The sequence below is a fragment of the Rhipicephalus microplus genome, unplaced genomic scaffold, assembly GCF_043290135.1.
Source record: "Rhipicephalus microplus isolate Deutch F79 unplaced genomic scaffold, USDA_Rmic scaffold_35, whole genome shotgun sequence".
In the NCBI taxonomy this organism is placed as follows: domain Eukaryota; kingdom Metazoa; phylum Arthropoda; class Arachnida; order Ixodida; family Ixodidae; genus Rhipicephalus; species Rhipicephalus microplus.
Window position 1 is genome coordinate 1741007 of NW_027464608.1, and position 20929 is coordinate 1761935.

Here is a 20929-nt window from a genome sequence, read left to right on the forward strand (position 1 = left end):
AGTCTCTAGTTTTGGAGTTTCTAGTTGCGGAGTATCTAGTTGTGGAGTTTCTAGTTGTGGAGTTTCTAGTTGCGGAGTTTCCAGTTGTAGAGTCTCTAGTTGTGGAGTATCTAGTTGTGGAGTTTCTGGTTGTGGAGACTCTAGTTATGGAGGTTCTAGTTGTGGAGTTTCTAGTCGTGGAGTTTCTAGTTGCACAGCGTCTAGATGTGGAGTTTCTAGTTCTGGAGTTTCCAGTTGCGGAGTATCTAGTTGTCGAGTCTCTAGTTGTGGAGTCTCTAGTTGTGGAGTTTCTAGTCGGAGTTTCTTGTTGCAGAGTTTCTAGTTGTGAAATTTCTAGTTGTGGAGTTTCTAGTTGTGGAGTCTCTAGTTGTGGAGTTTATACTTGTTGAGTTTCTAGTTGTGGAGTTTCTAGTTGTGGATGTTCAATTGCGGAGTCTCTAGTTGTGGAGTTTCTAGTTGTGGAGTTTCCAGTTGTGGAGTTTCTAGTTGCGGAGTTTCTGGTTGTGGAGTCACTAGTTGAGAAGTCTCTAGTTGTGGAGTTTCTGGTTGTGCAGTTTGTAATCGGAGTTTCTAGATGCAGAGTTCCTAGTTGTAAAGTTTCTAGTTGTGGAGTTTCAAGTTCTGTAGTTTCTAGTTGTGGAGTTTGTAGTTGTAGAGTCTCTAGTTCCGGAGTTTCTAGTTATGGAGTCTCTAGTTGCGGAGTCTCTAGTTGCAGAGTCTCTAGTTGCGGAGTTTCTAGTTCAAGTATCTCTAGTTGTGGAGTTTCTATTGTGGAGTTTCTAGCTGTGGAGTTTCTAGTTGCGGAGTCTCAAGGTTTGGAGTTTCCAGTTGTGGAGCTTCTATTTGGAGGTCTCTAATTGCAGAGTCTCTAGTTGTGGAGTTTCTAGTTGTAGAGTTTCCAGTTGTGGAGTTTCTAGTTGCGGAGTTTCTGGTTTTTGAGTCTCTAGTTGTGGAGTTTCTAGTTGCGGAGTTTCTAGTTGTGGAGTTCCTATTTGTGGAGTTTCTAGTTGTGGAGTTTCAAGTTCTGGAGTTTCTAGTTGTGGGGTTTCTAGTTGCGGAGTTTCCAGTTGTGGAGGTTCTAGTTGTTGAATCTCTAGTTGTCGAGTTTCTAGTTGTGGAGTTTCTAGTTCTGGAGTTTCTAGTTGTGGAGTCTCTAGTTGTCGAGTCTCTAATGGTGGAGTCTCTAGTTGTGGAGATTCTAGTCGGAGTTTCTAGTTGTAGAGTTTCTAGTTGCGGAGTTTCTAGTTTTGGAGTTTCTAGTTGTGAAGTCTCTAGTTGTGGAGTCTCTAGTTGTGGAGTTTCTAGTTGTTGAGTTTCTCGTTGTGGAGTTTCTAGTTGCGAAGTTTAAAATGCAGAGTTTCTAGTTGTGGAGTTTCTAGTTGTGGAATTTCTAGTTGTGGAGGTTCTAGTTGTGGAGTTTGTAGTCGTGGAGTTTCTAGTTGAGCAGTTTCTAGTTGTGGAGTTTCTAGTTCTGGAGTTTCCCGTTGCGGAGTATCTAGTTGTCGAGTCTCTAGTTGTGGAGTTTCTAGTCGGAGTTTCTTGTTGCAGAGTTTCTAGTTGTGGAGTTTCTAGTTGTTGAGTTTCTAGTTGCAGAGGTTAAATTGCGGAGTCTCTAGTTGTGGAGTTTCTAGTTGTGGAGTTTCCAGTTGTGAATTTTCTGGTTGCGGAGTTTCTGGTTGTGGAGTCGCTAGTTGTGGAGTCTGTAGTTGTGGAGTCCCTGGTTGTGCAGTTTGTAATCGGAGTTTCTAGTTGCGGAGTTTCTGGTTGTGGAGTTTCTAGTTGTGGAATTTCTAGTTGTGGAGTTTCAAGTTGGGGAGTTTCCAGTTGTGGAGTTTCTAGTAGCGGAGTTTCTAGTTGTGGAGGTTCTAGTTGTGGAGTTTCTAGTCGTGGAGTTTCTAGTTGCGCAGTTTCTAGTTGTGGAGTTTCCAGTTCTGGAGTTTCCAGTTGCGGAGTGTCTAGTTGTCGAGTCTCTGGTTGTGAAGTTTCTAGTTCTGGAGGTTCTAGTTGTTGAGTCTCTAGTTGTGGAGTTTCTAGTTGTGAAGTTTCTAGTTCTGGAGTTTCTAGTTGTGGAGTCTCTAGTTGTCGAGTCTCTAATGGTGGAGTCTCTAGTTGTGGAGATTCTAGTCGGAGTTTCTCGTTGTGGAGTTTCTAGTTGCGGAGTTTCTAGTTTTGGAGTTTCTAGTTGTGAAGTCTCTAGTTGTGGAGTCTCTAGTTGTGGAGTTTCTAGTTGTTGAGTTTCTCGTTGTGGAGTTTCTAGTTGCTGAGTTTCAAATGCGGAGTCTCTAGTTTTGGAGTTTCTAGTTGCGGAGTATCTAGTTGTAGAGTTTCTAGTTGTGGAGTTTCTAGTTGTGGAGTTTCCAGTTGTAGAGTCTCTAGTTGTGGAGTATCCAGTTGTGGAGTTTCTGGTTGTGGAGACTCTAGTTATGGAGGTTCTAGTTGTGGAGTTTCTAGTCGTCGAGTTTCTAGTTGCGCAGTTTCTAGTTGTGGAGTTTCTAGCTCTGGAGTTTCCAGTTGCGGAGTATCTAGTTGTCGAGTCTCTAGTTGTGGAGTTTCTAGTTGTGGAGTTCCTATTTGTGGAGTTTCTAGTTGTGGAGTTTCAAGTTCTGGAGTTTATAGTTGTGGGGTTTCTAGTTGCGGAGTTTCCAGTTGTGGAGGTTCTAGTTGTTGAATCTCTAGTTGTCGAGTTTCTAGTTGTGGAGTTTCTAGTTCTAGAGTTTCTAGTTGTGGAGTCTCTAGTTGTTGAGTCTCTAATGGTGGAGTCTCTAGTTGTGGAGATTCTAGTCGGAGTTTCTAGTTGTAGAGTTTCTAGTTGCGGAGTTTCTAGTTTTGGAGTTTCTAGTTGTGAAGTTTCTAGTTGTGGAGTCTCTAGTTGTGGAGTTTCTAGTTGTTGAGTTTCTCGTTGTGGAGTTTCTAGTTGCGAAGTTTAAAATGCGGAGTTTCTAGTTGTGGAGTTTCTAGTTGCGGAGTTTCTAGTTTTGGAGTTTCTAGTTGTGAAGTCTCTAGTTTGGAGTCTCTAGTTGTGGAGTTCCTAGTTGTTGACTTTCTAGTTGCGGAGTTTCTAGTGTCGGAGTTTCATTTGCGGCGTCTCTAGTTGTGGAGTTTCTAGTTGTGGAGTTTCCAGTTGTGGAGTTTCTAGTTGCGGAGTTTCTGATTGTGGAGTTTCTAGTTGTGGAATTTCTAGTTGTGGAGTTTCTAGTTGCGGAGTTTCTAGTTGTGGAGTTCCTATTTGTGGAGTTTCTAGTTGCGGTGTTTCAAGTTCTGGAGTTTCTAGTTGTGGAGTTTCTAGTTGCGGAGTTTCCAGTTGTGGAGGTTCTAGTTGTTGAGTCTCTAGTTGTGGAGTTTCTAGTTGTGAAGTTTCTAGTTCTGGAGTTTCTAGTTGTGGAGTCTCTAGTTGTCGAGTCTCTAATGGTGGAGTCTCTAGTTGTGGAGATTCTAGTCGGAGTTTCGAGTTGTGGAGTTTCTAGTTGCGGAGTTTCTAGTTTTGGAGTTTCTAGTTGTGAAGTCTCTAGTTTCGGAGTCTCTAGTTGTGGAGTTTCAAGTTGTTTAGTTTCTCGTTGTGGAGTTTCTATTTGCGGAGTTTCAAATGCGGAGTCTCTAGTTTTGGAGTTTCTAGTTGCGGAGTATCTAGTTGTGGAGTTTCTAGTTGTGGAGTTTCTAGTTGCGGAGTTTCCAGTTGTAGAGTCTCTAGTTGTGGAGTATCTAGTTGTGAAGTTTCTAGTTGTGGAGTCTCTAGTTGTGGAGTTTCTAGTTGTTGAGTTTCTCGTTGTGGAGTTTCTAGTTGCGAAGTTTAAAATGCGGAGTTTCTAGTTGTGGAGTTTCTAGTTGCGGAGTTTCTAGTTTTGGAGTTTCTAGTTGTGAAGTCTCTAGTTTGGAGTCTCTAGTTGTGGAGTTCCTAGTTGTTGACTTTCTAGTTGCGGAGTTTCTTGTGTCAGAGTTTCATTTGCGTCGTCTCTAGTTGTGGAGTTTCTAGTTGTGGAGTTTCCAGTTGTGGAGTTTCTAGTTGCGGAGTTTCTGATTGTGGAGTTTCTAGTTGTGGAATTTCTAGTCGTGGAGGTTCTAGTTGTAGAGTTTCTAGTCGTGGAGTTTCTAGTTGAGCAGTTTCTTGTTGTGGAGTTTCTAGCTCTGGAGTTTCCAGTTGCGGAGTATCTAGTTGTCGAGTCTCTAGTTGTGGAGCCTCTAGTTGTGGAGTTTCTGGTCGGAGTTTCTTGTGGCAGAGTTTCTAGTTGTGAAATTTGTAGTTGTGGAGTTTCTAGTTGTGGAGTCTCTAGTTGTGGAGTTTCTGGTTTTTGAGTCTCTAGTTGTGGAGTTTCTCGTTGCGGAGTTTCTAGTTTTGGAGTTTCTAGTTGTGAAGTCTCTAGTTGTGGAGTCTCTAGTTGTGGAGTTTCTAGTTGTTGAGTTTCTCGTTGTGGAGTTTCTAGTTGCTGAGTTTCAAATGCGGAGTCTCTAGTTTTGGAGTTTCTAGTTGTGGAGTCTCTAGTTGTCGAGCCTCTAATGATGGAGTCTCTAGTTGTGGAGATTCTAGTCGGAGTTTCTAGTTGTGGAGTTTCTAGTTGCGGAGTTTCTAGTTTTGGAGTTTCTAGTTGTGAAGTCTCTAGTTGTGGAGTCTCTAGTTGTGGAGTTTCTAGTTGTTGAGTTTCTCGTTGTGGAGTTTCTAGTTGCGAAGTTTCAAATGCCAAGTCTCTAGTTTTGGAGTTTCTAGTAGCGGAGTATCTAGTTGTGGAGTTTCTAGTTGTGGAGATTCTAGTTGCGGAGTTTCTAGTTTTGGAGTTTCTAGTTGTGAAGTCTCTAGTTTGGAGTCTCTAGTTGTGGAGTTCCTAGTTGTTGAGTTTCTAGTTGCGGAGTTTCTTGTGTCAGAGTTTCATTTGCGTCGTCTCTAGTTGTGGAGTTTCTAGTTGTGGAGTTTCTAGTTGTGGAATTTCTAGTCGTGGAAGTTCTAGTTGTAGAGTTTCTAGTCGTGGAGTTTCTAAATGAGCAGTTTCTAGTTGTGGAGTTTCTAGTTCTGGAGTTTCCAGTTGCGGAGTATCTAGTTGTGAAATTTGTAGTTGTGGAGTTTCTAGTTGTGGAGTCTCTAGTTGTGGAGTTTCTAGTTGTTGAGTTTCTAGTTGTTGAGTTTCTAGTTGCGGAGGTTCAATTGCGGAGTCTCTAGTTGTGGAGTTTCCAGTTGTGGATTTTCTGGTTTCGGAGTTTCTGGTTGTGGAGTCTGTAGTTGTGGAGTCCCTGGTTGTGCAGTTTGTAATCGGAGTTTCTAGTTGCGGAGTTTCTGGTTGTGGACTTTCTAGTTGTGGAATTTCTAGTTGTGGAGTTTTAAGTTGGGGAGTTTCTAGTTGTGGAGTTTCTAGTTGCGCAGTTTCTAGTTGTGGAGATTCTAGTTGTGGAGTTTCTAGTCGTGGAGTTTCTAGTTGCGCAGTTTCTATTTGTGGAGTTTCCAGTTCTGGAGTTTCCAGTTGCGGAGTGTCTAGTTGTCGAGTCTCTAGTTGTGGAGTCTCTAGTTGTGGAGTTTCTAGTCGGAGTTTCTAGTTGCAGAGTTTCTAGTCTTGAAATTACTAGTTGTGGAGTTTGTAGTTGTGGAGTTTCTAGTTGCGGAGTTTCTGATTGTGAAGTTTCTAGTTGTGGAATTTCTAGTCGTGGAAGTTCTAGTTGTAGAGTTTCTAGTCGTGGAGTTTCTAGTTGAGCAGTTTCTAGTTGTGGAGTTTCTAGTTCTGGAGTTTCCAGTTGCGGAGTATCTAGTTGTGAAATTTGTAGTTGTGGAGTTTCTAGTTGTGGAGTCTCTAGTTGTGGAGTTTCTAGTTGTTGAGTTTCTAGTTGTTGAGTTTCTAGTTGCGGAGGTTCAATTGCGGAGTCTCTAGTTGTGGAGTTTACAGTTGTGGATTTTCTGGTTTCGGAGTTTCTGGTTGTGGAGTCTATAGTTGTGGAGTCCCTGGTTGTGCAGTTTGTAATCGGAGTTTCTAGTTGCGGAGTTTCTGGTTGTGGACTTTCTAGTTGTGGAATTCCTAGTTGTGGAGTTTTAAGTTGGGGAGTTTCTAGTTGAGGAGTTTCTAGTTGCGCAGTTTCTAGTTGTGGAGATTCTAGTTGTGGAGTTTCTAGTCGTGGAGTTTCTAGTTGCGCAGTTCTATTTGTGGAGTTTCCAGTTCTGGAGCTTCCAGTTGCGGAGTGTCTAGTTGTCGAGTCTCTAGTTGTGGAGTCTCTAGTTGTGGAGTTTCTAGTCGGAGTTTCTAGTTGCAGAGTTTCTAGTCTTGAAATTACTAGTTGTGGAGTTTGTAGTTGTGGAGTCTCTAGTTGTGGAGTTTCTAGTTGTTGAGTTTCTAGTTGTGGAGTTTCTAGTTGCGGAGGTTCAATTGCAGAGTCTCTAGTTGTGGAGTTTCTAGTTGTGGAGTTTCTAGTTGTGGAGTTTCCTGTTGTGGAGTTTCTAGTTGCGGAGTTTCTGGTTTTTGAGTCTCTAGTTGTGGAGTTTCTAGTTGCGGAGTTTCTAGTTGTGGAGTTCCTATTTGTGGAGTTTCTAGTTGTGGAATTTCTAGTTGTGGAGTTTCTAGTTGCGGAGTTTCTAGTTTTGGAGTTTCTAGTTCTGAAGTCTCTAGTTGTGGAGTCTCTAGTTGTGAAATTTCTACTTGTGGAGTTTCTAGTTGTGGAGTTTCTAGTTGTTGAGTTTTTAGTTGTGGAGTTTCTAGTTGTGGATGTTCTATTGCGGAGACTCTAGTTGTGGAGTTTCTAGTTGCGGAGTGTCTAGTTGAGGAGTTTCTAGTTGTGGAGTTTCTAGTTGTGGAGTTTCCAGTTGTAGAGTCTTTAGTTTTGGAGTATCTAATTGTGAATTTTCTGGTTGTGGAGACTCTAGTTATGGAGGTTCTAGTTGTGGAGTTTCTAGTCGTGGAGTTTCTAGTTGCACAGTTTCTAGTTGTGGAGTTTCTAGTTCTGGAGTTTCCAGTTGCGGAGTATCTAGTTGTCGAGTCTGTAGTTGTGGAGTCTCTAGTTGTGGAGTTTCTAGTCGGAGTTTCTTGTTGCAGAGTTTCTAGTTGTGAAATTTCTACTTGTGGAGTTTCTAGTTGTGGAGTTTCTAGTTGTTGAGTTTTTAGTTGTGGAGTTTCTAGTTGTGGTTGTTCAATTGCGGAGTCTCTAGTTGTGGAGTTTCTAGTTGTGGAGTTTCCAGTTGTGGAGTTTCTAGTTGTGGAGGTTCTTGTTGTGGAGTTTCTAGTTGTGAAGTTTCTAGTTTCGGAGTTTCTAGTTGTGGAGTCTCTAGTTGTCGAGTCTCTAATGGTGGAGTCTCTAGTTGTGGAGTTTCTAGTCGGAGTTTCTAGTTGTGGACTTTCTAGTCGTGGAGTTTCTAGCTGTAGAGTTTCTAGTTGTTTAGTTTCTAGTTGTGGAGTCTCAAGTTGTGGAGTTTGAAGTCGGTGTTCCTACTTGTGGAGTTTCTAATTGTGGAGTGTGTAGCTGTGGAGTTTCTGGTTGCAGAGTTTTTAGTTGTGAAATTTCTAGTTGTGAAGCCTAGTTGTGGAGTTTCTAGTTGTTGAGTTCCTAGTTGTTGAGTTTCTAGTTGCGAAGTTTCCAGTGTCGGAGTTTCATTTGCGGCGTCTCTAGTTGTGGAGTTTCTAGTTGTGGAGTTTCCAGTTGTGGAGTTTCTAGTTGCGGAGTTTCTGATTGTGGAGTTTCTAGTTGTGGAATTTCTAGTTGTGGAGTTTCTAGTTGCGGAGTTTCTAGTTGTGGAGTTCCTATTTGTGGAGTTTCTAGTTGCGGTGTTTCAAGTTCTGGAGTTTCTAGTTGTGGAGTTTCTAGTTGCGGAGTTTCCAGTTGTGGAGGTTCTAGTTGTTGAGTCTCTAGTTGTGGAGTTTCTAGTTGTGAAGTTTCTAGTTCTGGAGTTTCTAGTTGTGGAGTCTCTAGTTGTCGAGTCTCTGATGGTGGAGTCTCTAGTTGTGGAGATTCTAGTCGGAGTTTCGAGTTGTGGAGTTTCTAGTTGCGGAGTTTCTAGTTTTGGAGTTTCTAGTTGTGAAGTCTCTAGTTTCGGAGTCTCTAGTTGTGGAGTTTCAAGTTGTTTAGTTTCTCGTTGTGGAGTTTCTAGTTGCGGAGTTTCAAATGCGGAGTCTCTAGTTTTGGAGTTTCTAGTTGCGGAGTATCTAGTTGTGGAGTTTCTAGTTGTGGAGTTTCTAGTTGTGGAGTTTCCAGTTGTAGAGTCTCTAGTTGTGGAGTATCTAGTTGTGGAGTTTCTGGTTGTGGAGACTCTAGTTATGGAGGTTCTAGTTGTGGAGTTTGTAGTCCTGGAGTTTCTAGTTGCACAGTTTCTAGTTGTGGAGTTTCTAGTTCTGGAGTTTCCAGTTGCGGAGTATCTAGTTGTCGAGTCTCTAGTTGTGGAGTCTCTAGTTGTGGAGTTTCTAGTCGGAGTTTCTTGTTGCAGAGTTTCTAGTTGTGAAATTTCTAGTTGTGGAGTTTCAAGTTGTGGAGTCTCTAGTTGTGGAGTTTCTAGTTGTTGAGTTTCTAGTTGTGGAGTTTCTAGTTGTGGATGTTCAATTGCGGAGTCTCTAGTTGTGGAGTTTCTAGTTGTGGAGTTTCCAGTTGTGGAGTTTCTAGTTGCGGAGTTTCTGGTTGTGGAGTCACTAGTTGAGAAGTCTCTAGTTGTGGAGTTTCTGGTTGTGCAGTTTGTAATCGGAGTTTCTAGATGCAGAGTTCCTAGTTGTAAAGTTTCTAGTTGTGGAGTTTCAAGTTCTGTAGTTTCTAGTTGTGGAGTTTGTAGTTGTAGAGTCTCTAGTTCCGGAGTTTCTAGTTATGGAGTCTCTAGTGGCGGAGTCTCTAGTTGCAGAGTCTCTAGTTGCGGAGTTTCTAGTTCAAGTATCTCTAGTTGTGGAGTTTCTATTGTGGAGTTTCTAGCTGTGGAGTTTCTAGTTGCGGAGTCTCAAGGTTTGGAGTTTCCAGTTGTGGAGCTTCTATTTGGAGGTCTCTAATTGCAGAGTCTCTAGTTGTGGAGTTTCTAGTTGTGGAGTTTCCAGTTGTGGAGTTTCTAGTTGCAGAGTTTCTGGTTTTTGAGTCTCTAGTTGTGGAGTTTCTAGTTGCGGAGTTTCTAGTTGTGGAGTTCCTATTTGTGGAGTTTCTAGTTGTGGAGTTTCAAGTTCTGGAGTTTCTAGTTGTGGGGTTTCTAGTTGCGGAGTTTCCAGTTGTGGAGGTTCTAGTTGTTGAATCTCTAGTTGTCGAGTTTCTAGTTGTGGAGTTTCTAGTTCTGGAGTTTCTAGTTGTGGAGTCTCTAGTTGTCGAGTCTCTAATGGTGGAGTCTCTAGTTGTGGAGATTCTAGTCGGAGTTTCTAGTTGTAGAGTTTCTAGTTGCGGAGTTTCTAGTTTTGGAGTTTCTAGTTGTGAAGTCTCTAGTTGTGCAGTCTCTAGTTGTGGAGTTTCTAGTTGTTGAGTTTCTCGTTGTGGAGTTTCTAGTTGCGAAGTTTAAAATGCAGAGTTTCTAGTTGTGGAGTTTCTAGTTGTGGAATTTCTAGTTGTGGAGGTTCTAGTTGTGGAGTTTGTAGTCGTGGAGTTTCTAGTTGAGCAGTTTCTAGTTGTGGAGTTTCTAGTTCTGGAGTTTCCCGTTGCGGAGTATCTAGTTGTCGAGTCTCTAGTTGTGGAGTTTCTAGTCGGAGTTTCTTGTTGCAGAGTTTCTAGTTGTGGAGTTTCTAGTTGTTGAGTTTCTAGTTGCAGAGGTTAAATTGCGGAGTCTCTAGTTGTGGAGTTTCTAGTTGTGGAGTTTCCAGTTGTGAATTTTCTGGTTGCGGAGTTTCTGGTTGTGGAGTCGCTAGTTGTGGAGTCTGTAGTTGTGGAGTCCCTGGTTGTGCAGTTTGTAATCGGAGTTTCTAGTTGCGGAGTTTCTGGTTGTGGAGTTTCTAGTTGTGGAATTTCTAGTTGTGGAGTTTCAAGTTGGGGAGTTTCCAGTTGTGGAGTTTCTAGTAGCGGAGTTTCTAGTTGTGGAGGTTCTAGTTGTGGAGTTTCTAGTCGTGGAGTTTCTAGTTGCGCAGTTTCTAGTTGTGGAGTTTCCAGTTCTGGAGTTTCCAGTTGCGGAGTGTCTAGTTGTCGAGTCTCTGGTTGTGAAGTTTCTAGTTCTGGAGGTTCTAGTTGTTGAGTCTCTAGTTGTGGAGTTTCTAGTTGTGAAGTTTCTAGTTCTGGAGTTTCTAGTTGTGGAGTCTCTAGTTGTCGAGTCTCTAATGGTGGAGTCTCTAGTTGTGGAGATTCTAGTAGGAGTTTCTCGTTGTGGAGTTTCTCGTTGCGGAGTTTCTAGTTTTGGAGTTTCTAGTTGTGAAGTCTCTAGTTGTGGAGTCTCTAGTTGTGGAGTTTCTAGTTGTTGAGTTTCTCGTTGTGGAGTTTCTAGTTGCTGAGTTTCAAATGCGGAGTCTCTAGTTTTGGAGTTTCTAGTTGCGGAGTATCTAGTTGTAGAGTCTCTAGTTGTGGAGTTTCTAGTTGTGGAGTTCCTATTTGTGGAGTTTCTAGTTGTGGAGTTTCAAGTTCTGGAGTTTATAGTTGTGGGGTTTCTAGTTGCGGAGTTTCCAGTTGTGGAGGTTCTAGTTGTTGAATCTCTAGTTGTCGAGTTTCTAGTTGTGGAGTTTCTAGTTCTAGAGTTTCTAGTTGTGGAGTCTCTAGTTGTCGAGTCTCTAATGGTGGAGTCTCTAGTTGTGGAGATTCTAGTCGGAGTTTCTAGTTGTAGAGTTTCTAGTTGCGGAGTTTCTAGTTTTGGAGTTTCTAGTTGTGAAGTTTCTAGTTGTGGAGTCTCTAGTTGTGGAGTTTCTAGTTGTTGAGTTTCTCGTTGTGGAGTTTCTAGTTGCGAAGTTTAAAATGCGGAGTTTCTAGTTGTGGAGTTTCTAGTTGCGGAGTTTCTAGTTTTGGAGTTTCTAGTTGTGAAGTCTCTAGTTTGGAGTCTCTAGTTGTGGAGTTCCTAGTTGTTGACTTTCTAGTTGCGGAGTTTCTTGTGTCAGAGTTTCATTTGCGTCGTCTCTAGTTGTGGAGTTTCTAGTTGTGGAGTTTCCAGTTGTGGAGTTTCTAGTTGCGGAGTTTCTGATTGTGGAGTTTCTAGTTGTGGAATTTCTAGTCGTGGAGGTTCTAGTTGTAGAGTTTCTAGTCGTGGAGTTTCTAGTTGAGCAGTTTCTAGTTGTGGAGTTTCTAGCTCTGGAGTTTCCAGTTGCGGAGTATCTAGTTGTCGAGTCTCTAGTTGTGGAGCCTCTAGTTGTGGAGTTTCTGGTCGGAGTTTCTTGTGGCAGAGTTTCTAGTTGTGAAATTTGTAGTTGTGGAGTTTCTAGTTGTGGAGTCTCTAGTTGTGGAGTTTCTGGTTTTTGAGTCTCTAGTTGTGGAGTTTCTCGTTGCGGAGTTTCTAGTTTTGGAGTTTCTAGTTGTGAAGTCTCTAGTTGTGGAGTCTCTAGTTGTGGAGTTTCTAGTTGTTGAGTTTCTCGTTGTGGAGTTTCTAGTTGCTGAGTTTCAAATGCGGAGTCTCTAGTTTTGGAGTTTCTAGTTGTGGAGTCTCTAGTTGTCGAGCCTCTAATGATGGAGTCTCTAGTTGTGGAGATTCTAGTCGGAGTTTCTAGTTGTGGAGTTTCTAGTTGCGGAGTTTCTAGTTTTGGAGTTTCTAGTTGTGAAGTCTCTAGTTGTGGAGTCTCTAGTTGTGGAGTTTCTAGTTGTTGAGTTTCTCGTTGTGGAGTTTCTAGTTGCGAAGTTTCAAATGCCAAGTCTCTAGTTTTGGAGTTTCTAGTAGCGGAGTATCTAGTTGTGGAGTTTCTAGTTGTGGAGATTCTAGTTGCGGAGTTTCTAGTTTTGGAGTTTCTAGTTGTGAAGTCTCTAGTTTGGAGTCTCTAGTTGTGGAGTTCCTAGTTGTTGAGTTTCTAGTTGCGGAGTTTCTTGTGTCAGAGTTTCATTTGCGTCGTCTCTAGTTGTGGAGTTTCTAGTTGTGGAGTTTCTAGTTGTGGAATTTCTAGTCGTGGAAGTTCTAGTTGTAGAGTTTCTAGTCGTGGAGTTTCTAAATGAGCAGTTTCTAGTTGTGGAGTTTCTAGTTCTGGAGTTTCCAGTTGCGGAGTATCTAGTTGTGAAATTTGTAGTTGTGGAGTTTCTAGTTGTGGAGTCTCTAGTTGTGGAGTTTCTAGTTGTTGAGTTTCTAGTTGTTGAGTTTCTAGTTGCGGAGGTTCAATTGCGGAGTCTCTAGTTGTGGAGTTTACAGTTGTGGATTTTCTGGTTTCGGAGTTTCTGGTTGTGGAGTCTATAGTTGTGGAGTCCCTGGTTGTGCAGTTTGTAATCGGAGTTTCTAGTTGCGGAGTTTCTGGTTGTGGACTTTCTAGTTGTGGAATTCCTAGTTGTGGAGTTTTAAGTTGGGGAGTTTCTAGTTGAGGAGTTTCTAGTTGCGCAGTTTCTAGTTGTGGAGATTCTAGTTGTGGAGTTTCTAGTCGTGGAGTTTCTAGTTGCGCAGTTCTATTTGTGGAGTTTCCAGTTCTGGAGCTTCCAGTTGCGGAGTGTCTAGTTGTCGAGTCTCTAGTTGTGGAGTCTCTAGTTGTGGAGTTTCTAGTCGGAGTTTCTAGTTGCAGAGTTTCTAGTCTTGAAATTACTAGTTGTGGAGTTTGTAGTTGTGGAGTCTCTAGTTGTGGAGTTTCTAGTTGTTGAGTTTCTAGTTGTGGAGTTTCTAGTTGCGGAGGTTCAATTGCAGAGTCTCTAGTTGTGGAGTTTCTAGTTGTGGAGTTTCTAGTTGTGGAGTTTCCTGTTGTGGAGTTTCTAGTTGCGGAGTTTCTGGTTTTTGAGTCTCTAGTTGTGGAGTTTCTAGTTGCGGAGTTTCTAGTTGTGGAGTTCCTATTTGTGGAGTTTCTAGTTGTGGAATTTCTAGTTGTGGAGTTTCTAGTTGCGGAGTTTCTAGTTTTGGAGTTTCTAGTTCTGAAGTCTCTAGTTGTGGAGTCTCTAGTTGTGAAATTTCTACTTGTGGAGTTTCTAGTTGTGGAGTTTCTAGTTGTTGAGTTTTTAGTTGTGGAGTTTCTAGTTGTGGATGTTCTATTGCGGAGACTCTAGTTGTGGAGTTTCTAGTTGCGGAGTGTCTAGTTGAGGAGTTTCTAGTTGTGGAGTTTCTAGTTGTGGAGTTTCCAGTTGTAGAGTCTTTAGTTTTGGAGTATCTAATTGTGAATTTTCTGGTTGTGGAGACTCTAGTTATGGAGGTTCTAGTTGTGGAGTTTCTAGTCGTGGAGTTTCTAGTTGCACAGTTTCTAGTTGTGGAGTTTCTAGTTCTGGAGTTTCCAGTTGCGGAGTATCTAGTTGTCGAGTCTGTAGTTGTGGAGTCTCTAGTTGTGGAGTTTCTAGTCGGAGTTTCTTGTTGCAGAGTTTCTAGTTGTGAAATTTCTACTTGTGGAGTTTCTAGTTGTGGAGTTTCTAGTTGTTGAGTTTTTAGTTGTGGAGTTTCTAGTTGTGGTTGTTCAATTGCGGAGTCTCTAGTTGTGGAGTTTCTAGTTGTGGAGTTTCCAGTTGTGGAGTTTCTAGTTGTGGAGGTTCTTGTTGTGGAGTTTCTAGTTGTGAAGTTTCTAGTTTCGGAGTTTCTAGTTGTGGAGTCTCTAGTTGTCGAGTCTCTAATGGTGGAGTCTCTAGTTGTGGAGTTTCTAGTCGGAGTTTCTAGTTGTGGACTTTCTAGTCGTGGAGTTTCTAGCTGTAGAGTTTCTAGTTGTTTAGTTTCTAGTTGTGGAGTCTCAAGTTGTGGAGTTTGAAGTCGGTGTTCCTACTTGTGGAGTTTCTAATTGTGGAGTGTGTAGCTGTGGAGTTTCTGGTTGCAGAGTTTTTAGTTGTGAAATTTCTAGTTGTGAAGCCTAGTTGTGGAGTTTCTAGTTGTTGAGTTCCTAGTTGTTGAGTTTCTAGTTGCGAAGTTTCCAGTGTCGGAGTTTCATTTGCGGCGTCTCTAGTTGTGGAGTTTCTAGTTGTGGAGTTTCCAGTTGTGGAGTTTCTAGTTGCGGAGTTTCTGATTGTGGAGTTTCTAGTTGTGGAATTTCTAGTTGTGGAGTTTCTAGTTGCGGAGTTTCTAGTTGTGGAGTTCCTATTTGTGGAGTTTCTAGTTGAGGTGTTTCAAGTTCTGGAGTTTCTAGTTGTGGAGTTTCTAGTTGCGGAGTTTCCAGTTGTGGAGGTTCTAGTTGTTGAGTCTCTAGTTGTGGAGTTTCTAGTTGTGAAGTTTCTAGTTCTGGAGTTTCTAGTTGTGGAGTCTCTAGTTGTCGAGTCTCTGATGGTGGAGTCTCTAGTTGTGGAGATTCTAGTCGGAGTTTCGAGTTGTGGAGTTTCTAGTTGCGGAGTTTCTAGTTTTGGAGTTTCTAGTTGTGAAGTCTCTAGTTTCGGAGTCTCTAGTTGTGGAGTTTCAAGTTGTTTAGTTTCTCGTTGTGGAGTTTCTAGTTGCGGAGTTTCAAATGCGGAGTCTCTAGTTTTGGAGTTTCTAGTTGCGGAGTATCTAGTTGTGGAGTTTCTAGTTGTGGAGTTTCTAGTTGTGGAGTTTCCAGTTGTAGAGTCTCTAGTTGTGGAGTATCTAGTTGTGGAGTTTCTGGTTGTGGAGACTCTAGTTATGGAGGTTCTAGTTGTGGAGTTTCTAGTCCTGGAGTTTCTAGTTGCACAGTTTCTAGTTGTGGAGTTTCTAGTTCTGGAGTTTCCAGTTGCGGAGTATCTAGTTGTCGAGTCTCTAGTTGTGGAGTCTCTAGTTGTGGAGTTTCTAGTCGGAGTTTCTTGTTGCAGAGTTTCTAGTTGTGAAATTTCTAGTTGTGGAGTTTCAAGTTGTGGAGTCTCTAGTTGTGGAGTTTCTAGTTGTTGAGTTTCTAGTTGTGGAGTTTCTAGTTGTGGATGTTCAATTGCGGAGTCTCTAGTTGTGGAGTTTCTAGTTGTGGAGTTTCCAGTTGTGGAGTTTCTAGTTGCGGAGTTTCTGGTTGTGGAGTCACTAGTTGAGAAGTCTCTAGTTGTGAAGTTTCTGGTTGTGCAGTTTGTAATCGGAGTTTCTAGATGCAGAGTTTCTAGTTGTGAAGTTTCTAGTTGTGGAGTTTCAAGTTCTGTAGTTTCTAGTTGTGGAGTTTGTAGTTGTAGAGTATCTAGTTGTGGAGTTTCTAGTCGCGGAGTTTCTAGTCGCGGAGTCTCTGGTTGCAGAGTCTCTAGTTCCGGAGTTTCTAGTTATGGAGTCTCTAGTTGCGGAGTCTCTAGTTGCAGAGTCTCTAGTTGCGGAGTTTCTAGTTCAAGTATCTCTAGTTGTGGAGTTTCTATTGTGGAGTTTCTAGTTGTGGAGTTTCTAGTTGCGGAGTCTCAAGGTTTGGAGTTTTCAGTTGTGGAGCTTCTATTTGGAGGTCTCTAATTGCGGAGTCACTAGTTGTGGAGTTTGTAGTTGTGAAGTTTCTAGTTGTGGAGTTTGTAGTTGCGAAGTTTCTAGTTTTGGAGTTTCAATTGTGGAGTTTGTAGTTGCGCAGTCTCTAGTTGTGAAGTTTGTAGTTGAGTTTCTTGTTGTTGGGTTTCTAGTTGTGGAGTTTCTAGTTGTTGAGTTTCTAGTTGTGGAGTCTCTTGTCGTGGAGTGTCTAGTTGTGGAGTCTCTAGTTGCGAAGGGTCTAGTTGCGGAGTTTCTAGTTGCGGAGTTTCTAGTTGCGGAGTTTCTAGTTGTGGATTTTCTGGTTCTGGAGTTTCTAGTTGTGGAGTTTCTGGGTACAGTCTCTAGTTGTGGAGTTTAGAGTTGAGGAGTCTCTAGTCACGGAGTCTCTAGTTGTGGAGTTCCTATTTGTAGAGTTTCTAGTTGTGGAGTTTCTAGTGTTGGAGTTTCTAGTTGTGGAGTTTCTAGTTTCGGAGTTTCTAGTTGTGGAGTCTCTAGTTGTGGAGTCTCTAGTTGTTGAGTTTCTAGCTGTGGAGTCACTATTTGCAGACTTCCTAGTTGTGGAGTCTTTAGTTGCGGAGTTTCTAGTTGCGGAGTTTCTAGATGTGGAGTTTCTATTTGCGGAGTTCCTAGTTGCCGAGTCTCTAGTGTTGGAGTTTCTAGTGGCGGAGTCTCTAGTTGCGGAGTTTCTAGTTCTGGAGTTTCTAGTTGTGAAGTCTCTAGTTTGGAGTCTCTAGTTGTGGAGTTCCTAGTTGTTGAGTTTCTAGTTGCGGAGTTTCTAGTTGTGGAGTTTGAAGTCGGTTTTCCTTCTTGTGGAGTTTCTAGTTGCGAAGTGTGTAGCTGTGGAGTTTCTGGTTGCAGAGTTTTTGTTGTGAAATTTCTAGTTGTGAAGTCTAGTTGTGGAGTTCCTAGTTGTTGAGTTCCTAGTTGTTGAGTTTCTAGTTGCAGAGTTTCTAGTGTCGGCGTTTCATTTGCGTCGTCTCTAGTTGTGGAGTTTCTAGTTGTAGAGTTTCCAGTTGTGGAGTTTCTAGTTGCGGAGTTTCTGATTGTGGAGTTTCTAGTTGTGGAATTTCTAGTTGTTGAGTTTCTAGTTGCGGAGTTTCTAGTTGTGGAGTTTCTAGTTGTGGAGTTTCAAGTTCTGGAGTTTCTAGTTGTGGAGTTTCTTGTTGTGGAGTTTCCAGTTGTGGAGGTTCTAGTTGTGGAGTCTCTAGTTGTGGAGTTTCTAGTTGTGGAGTTTCTAGTTGTGGAGTTTCTAGTTCTGGAGTTTCCAGTTGCGGAGTATCTAGTTGTCGAGTCTGTAGTTGTGGAGTCTCTAGTTGTGGAGTTTCTAGTCGGAGTTTCTTGTTGCAGAGTTTCTAGTTGTGAAATTTCTACTTGTGGAGTTTCTAGTTGTGGAGTTTCTAGTTGTTGAGTTTTTAGTTGTGGAGTTTCTAGTTGTGGATGTTCAATTGCGGAGACTCTAGTTGTGGAGTTTCTAGTTGCGGAGTGTCTAGTTGAGGAGTTTCTAGTTGTGGAGTTTCTAGTTGTGGAGTTTCCAGTTGTAGAGTCTTTAGTTTTGGAGTATCTAGTTGTGGAGTTTCTGGTTGTGGAGACTCTAGTTATGGAGGTTCTAGTTGTGGAGTTTCTAGTCGTGGAGTTTCTAGTTGCACAGTTTCTAGTTGTGGAGTTTCTAGTTCTGGAGTTTCCAGTTGCGGAGTATCTAGTTGTCGAGTCTGTAGTTGTGGAGTCTCTAGTTGTGGAGATTCTAGTCGAGTTTCTTGTTGCAGAGTTTCTAGTTGTGAAATTTCTACTTGTGGAGTTTCTAGTTGTGGAGTTTCTAGTTGTTGAGTTTTTAGTTGTGGAGTTTCCAGTTGTGGATGTTCAATTGCGGAGTCTCTAGTTGTGGAGTTTCTAGTTGTGGAGTTTCCAGTTGTGGAGTTTCTAGTCGTGGAGGTTCTTGTTGTGGAGTTTCTAGTTGTGAAGTTTCTAGTTTCGGAGTTTCTAGTTGTGGAGTCTCTAGTTGTCGAGTCTCTAATGGTGGAGTCTCTAGTTGTGGAGTTTCTAGTCGGAGTTTCTAGTTGTGGACTTTCTAGTCGTGGAGTTTCTAGCTGTAGAGTTTCTAGTTGTTGAGTTTCTAGTTGTGGAGTCTCAAGTTGTGGAGTTTGAAGTCGGTGTTCCTACTTGTGGAGTTTCTAGTTGCGGAGTGTGTAGCTGTGGAGTTTCTGGTTGCAGAGTTTTTAGTTGTGAAATTTCTAAATGTGGAGTTCCTAGTTGTTGAGTTCCTAGTTGTTGAGTTTCTAGTTGCGAAGTTTCTAGTGTCGGAGTTTCATTTGCGGCGTCTCTAGTTGTGGAGTTTCTAGTTGTGGAGTTTCCAGTTGTGGAGTTTCTAGTTGCGGAGTTTCTGATTGTGGAGTTTCTACTTGCGGAGTTTCCAGTTGTGGAGGTTCTAGTTGTTGAGTCTCTAGTTGTGGAGTTTCTAGTTGTGAAGTTTCTAGTTCTGGAGTTTCTAGTTGTGGAGTCTCTAGTTGTCGAGTCTCTAATGGTGGAGTCTCTAGTTGTGGAGATTCTAGTCGGAGTTTCGAGTTGTGGAGTTTCTAGTTGCGGAGTTTCTAGTTTTGGAGTTTCTAGTTGTGAAGTCTCTAGTTTCGGAGTCTCTAGTTGTGGAGTTTCAAGTTGTTTAGTTTCTCGTTGTGGAGTTTCTATTTGCGGAGTTTCAAATGCGGAGTCTCTAGTTTTGGAGTTTCTAGTTGCGGAGTATCTAGTTGTGGAGTTTCTAGTTGTGGAGTTTCTAGTTGTGGAGTTTCCAGTTGTAGAGTCTCTAGTTGTGGAGTATCTAGTTGTGGAGTTTCTGGTTGTGGAGACTCTAGTTATGGAGGTTCTAGTTGTGGAGTTTCTAGTCGTGGAGTTTCTAGTTGCACAGCTTCTAGATGTGGAGTTTCTAGTTCTGGAGTTTCCAGTTGCGGAGTATCTAGTTGTCGAGTCTCTAGTTGTGGAGTCTCTAGTTGTGGAGTTTCTAGTCGGAGTTTCTTGTTGCAGAGTTTCTAGTTGTGAAATTTCTAGTTGTGGAGTTTCTAGTTGTGGAGTCTCTAGTTGTGGAGTTTCTACTTGTTGAGTTTCTAGTTGTGGAGTTTCTAGTTGTGGATGTTCAATTGCGGAGTCTCTAGTTGTGGAGTTTCTAGTTGTGGAGTTTCCAGTTGTGGAGTTTCTAGTTGCGGAGTTTCTGGTTGTGGAGTCACTAGTTGAGAAGTCTCTAGTTGTGGAGTTTCTGGTTGTGCAGTTTGTAATCGGAGTTTCTAGATGCAGAGTTCCTAGTTGTGAAGTTTCTAGTTGTGGAGTTTCAAGTTCTGTAGTTTCTAGTTGTGGAGTTTGTAGTTGTAGAGTCTCTAGTTCCGGAGTTTCTAGTTATGGAGTCTCTAGTTGCGGAGTCTCTAGTTGCAGAGTCTCTAGTTGCGGAGTTTCTAGTTCAAGTATCTCTAGTTGTGGAGTTTCTATTGTGGAGTTTCTAGTTGTGGAGTTTCTAGTTGCGGAGTCTCAAGGTTTGGAGTTTTCAGTTGTGGAGCTTCTATTTGGAGGTCTCTAATTGCGGAGTCACTAGTTGTGGAGTTTGTAGTTGTGAAGTTTCTAGTTGTGGAGTTTGTAGTTGCGAAGTTTCTAGTTTTGGAGTTTCAATTGTGGAGTTTGTAGTTGCGCAGTCTCTAGTTGTGAAGTTTGTAGTTGAGTTTCTTGTTGTTGGGTTTCTAGTTGTGGAGTTTCTAGTTGTTGAGTTTCTAGTTGTGGAGTCTCTTGTCGTGGAGTGTCTAGTTGTGGAGTCTCTAGTTGCGAAGGGTCTAGTTGCGGAGTTTCTAGTTGCGGAGTTTCTAGTTGCGGAGTTTCTAGTTGTGGATTTTCTGGTTCTGGAGTTTCTAGTTGTGGAGTTTCTGGGTACAGTCTCTAGTTGTGGAGTTTAGAGTTGAGGAGTCTCTAGTCACGGAGTCTCTAGTTGTGGAGTTCCTATTTGTAGAGTTTCTAGTTGTGGAGTTTCTAGTGTTGGAGTTTCTAGTTGTGGAGTTTCTAGTTTCGGAGTTTCTAGTTGTGGAGTCTCTAGTTGTGGAGTCTCTAGTTGTTGAGTTTCTAGCTGTGGAGTCACTATTTGCAGACTTCCTAGTTGTGGAGTCTTTAGTTGCGGAGTTTCTAGTTGCGGAGTTTCTAGATGTGGAGTTTCTATTTGCGGAGTTCCTAGTTGCCGAGTCTCTAGTGTTGGAGTTTCTAGTGGCGGAGTCTCTAGTTGCGGAGTTTCTAGTTCTGGAGTTTCTAGTTGTGAAGTCTCTAGTTTGGAGTCTCTAGTTGTGGAGTTCCTAGTTGTTGAGTTTCTAGTTGCGGAGTTTCTAGTTGTGGAGTTTGAAGTCGGTTTTCCTTCTTGTGGAGTTTCTAGTTGCGAAGTGTGTAGCTGTGGAGTTTCTGGTTGCAGAGTTTTTGTTGTGAAATTTCTAGTTGTGAAGTCTAGTTGTGGAGTTCCTAGTTGTTGAGTTCCTAGTTGTTGAGTTTCTAGTTGCAGAGTTTCTAGTGTCGGCGTTTCATTTGCGTCGTCTCTAGTTGTGGAGTTTCTAGTTGTAGAGTTTCCAGTTGTGGAGTTTCTAGTTGCGGAGTTTCTGATTGTGGAGTTTCTAGTTGTGGAATTTCTAGTTGTTGAGTTTCTAGTTGCGGAGTTTCTAGTTGTGGAGTTTCTAGTTGTGGAGTTTCAAGTTCTGGAGTTTCTAGTTGTGGAGTTTCTTGTTGTGGAGTTTCCAGTTGTGGAGGTTCTAGTTGTGGAGTCTCTAGTTGTGGAGTTTCTAGTTGTGGAGTTTCTAGTTGTGGAGTTTCTAGTTCTGGAGTTTCCAGTTGCGGAGTATCTAGTTGTCGAGTCTGTAGTTGTGGAGTCTCTAGTTGTGGAGTTTCTAGTCGGAGTTTCTTGTTGCAGAGTTTCTAGTTGTGAAATTTCTACTTGTGGAGTTTCTAGTTGTGGAGTTTCTAGTTGTTGAGTTTTTAGTTGTGGAGTTTCTAGTTGTGGATGTTCAATTGCGGAGACTCTAGTTGTGGAGTTTCTAGTTGCGGAGTGTCTAGTTGAGGAGTTTCTAGTTGTGGAGTTTCTAGTTGTGGAGTTTCCAGTTGTAGAGTCTTTAGTTTTGGAGTATCTAGTTGTGGAGTTTCTGGTTGTGGAGACTCTAGTTATGGAGGTTCTAGTTGTGGAGTTTCTAGTCGTGGAGTTTCTAGTTGCACAGTTTCTAGTTGTGGAGTTTCTAGTTCTGGAGTTTCCAGTTGCGGAGTATCTAGTTGTCGAGTCTGTAGTTGTGGAGTCTCTAGTTGTGGAGATTCTAGTCGAGTTTCTTGTTGCAGAGTTTCTAGTTGTGAAATTTCTACTTGTGGAGTTTCTAGTTGTGGAGTTTCTAGTTGTTGAGTTTTTAGTTGTGGAGTTTCCAGTTGTGGATGTTCAATTGCGGAGTCTCTAGTTGTGGAGTTTCTAGTTGTGGAGTTTCCAGTTGTGGAGTTTCTAGTCGTGGAGGTTCTTGTTGTGGAGTTTCTAGTTGTGAAGTTTCTAGTTTCGGAGTTTCTAGTTGTGGAGTCTCTAGTTGTCGAGTCTCTAATGGTGGAGTCTCTAGTTGTGGAGTTTCTAGTCGGAGTTTCTAGTTGTGGACTTTCTAGTCGTGGAGT